This window comes from Bison bison, unplaced genomic scaffold, assembly GCF_000754665.1.
Source record: "Bison bison bison isolate TAMUID 2011002044 unplaced genomic scaffold, Bison_UMD1.0 scf7180017864371, whole genome shotgun sequence".
NCBI classification, from domain to species: Eukaryota; Metazoa; Chordata; class Mammalia; order Artiodactyla; family Bovidae; genus Bison; species Bison bison.
In genome coordinates, this window is record NW_011494943.1 from 16,707,808 (window position 1) to 16,710,202 (window position 2,395).

The following is a 2,395-nucleotide window of genomic DNA, read 5'->3' on the forward strand; positions in this document are numbered from 1 at the left end:
TGCAATCACCATCTACAGTGATTTTGGAGCCCCCAAAATAAAGTCTGACACTGTTTCCACTGTTTCCCCATCTATTTCCCATTAAGTGATGGGACCAGATTCCATGATCTTAATTTTCTGAATGTTGAGCTTTAAGCCAAATTTTTCAGTCTCCTCTTTCACTTTCATCAAGTAGAGAAATCCAAATTTGAATGGCATGAAAAGCACAAAGTTCAATAATATTTATTTATTCAAATAAACCCAGTTAAGTAGAATTAGCATAGGTAGTAATTGCTAACATTATTTAATATTTACTGTCTATTAAACATTATGATAAACACTTCAACCTGCATTATTTCACTTATTCCTCACGATTACCTTTCAAAGAATTACCATTATCTCTATCTTACAGATGAGGAAAATAAAAACTTAGATCAAATTGTCCAAGATTCCACAGCCAACAAATAGTAGTATCAGATTTTGAATTCAGACAGCCTAACAGCCTGAGGTCTTCAGCATCACACAACACTGACTCTCAAAACAATACTATTGCAAACAAAAAATGTTTTATCCAGTTCCACACTATGTAAATGTGATAACCAACTTTAGAAATTTCCCAAATTTTTCACAATATATTTTAATCATATCTGATCCAAGTGTGTTAGTAGCTCAGTCATGCCCGACTCTTTGTGACCCCATGAACTGTAACCCGCCAGGCTCCTCTGTCCATGGAATTCTGCGGACAAGAATACTTGAGTGGGTAGCCATTCACTTATCCAGGGGATCTTCCCGACCCAGGGTTCGAGCCCAGGTCTCTTGCATTGCAGGCAGGTTCTATACTGTCTGAGCCACCAACCCAATACTCATATCTGAGTCATGGTTTATTACATTGCTAGATACATTACATTGTTAGTTGCAATTATTAGTGTCTTTTTCATATTGTAAAGTTTAACTGAAGTATTAATATTCAGTATTAGACAGTATTTTCGGAGAAGGCAATGGCAACCCACTCCAGTACTCTTGCCTAGAAAATCCCATGGACAGAGGAGCCTGGTAGGCTGCAGTCCACGGGGTTGCTGAGGGTCAGGCATGACTGAGTGACTTCCCTTTTACTTTTCACTTTCATGCGCTGGAGAAGGAAATGGCAACCCACTCCAGTGTTCTTGCCTGAAGAATCCCAGGGACAGAGGAGCCTAGTGGGTTGCCATCTATGGGGTCGCACAGAGTTGGACATGACTGAAGTGACTTAGCAGCAGCAGCAGACAGTATTTTAAAATATTTCTATAATATGTAATTATAATTACTATTGAATGTGGTATGTCCAAAATTCCTGGAGTTCAAAACGTGTTAAAAATAAAATGAAATCACATTAAAGATATGCATCTCAGAAGACATTAGAGGTTTTATAGGTCTCCCCAGCAAACCACTCTACATAATCTCTTCTAAAACTTCTCTAACCAGTTCAATCTTCACCTTTAAACTTCTTAGCATAGCACTTACTGTCTTCAGTATTCTTATTGTCTTCATTATTCAAGTTGCATTAATCATTTGCCTTGTATTTTTATTTAATTATCATATGTATTACTCTTACACCAATTAAAGTCTAAATTTCTAAGGAATGGGCTGGTATCTCATCATTCTTTGAATTATTTCTCACAGAACCAAGAACAGTGCTTCTCACAGAACCAAGAACAGTGCTATAAAGGCATTGCAAAAGAAGGAAAGAAAAAAGGGTGGTAGGAAAGAAGGGAGGGAAGGAGAGAAGCAGAGAAGAAGAGAGGGAGGGGAGGAAGGAGGAAAGAAAGGTGAAAGAAGGGAGGGAGAGAAGGAGGGAGGTAGGAAGGGAGAGAGGGAGCAAGGAAGGAATTCAGTCCCTTCTGAGCTTACATACCAAGAACTCTTAGGTCATCAAAGTACTTAATTAAGCAGAGTAAGCATGACAAATAAACTTTGAAAGGAAGAACTGTTTCATATTGATCACATTATCAAAACGTTAGCAGGTCTCAATCTGCTGTATAAACTGGATACCACATAACTCTCTCCAAGCTAAGAGAAAAGTTAGCACAGGAAGTCTCTTCCCCATAACTGTGACAACACAATTGTTTCTCAACTCTTTGAATCTTATGACAGATATGTGAACTTGCAAGGGCAAACCAAGAAAAATTTAAAAAGTTGTATCCCTTTTCTCCAATCCATTCCATCCCTCCGTCCATAAATTCAGCACACATACACTGCACACTTTCTATGTGCACGGCTTTCTTCCAGGCTCTGGGGATACAGCAGTGAACAAAACAGAAAAACAAAAACTGCCCTCACGGAGCTTACATTCTAACCAGGGAGAGAAACAATAAAATATATAGCATAATATCTGTGACAAGTACTAAGGGGGAAAATGCAAAACAGTGAGAGGAATATT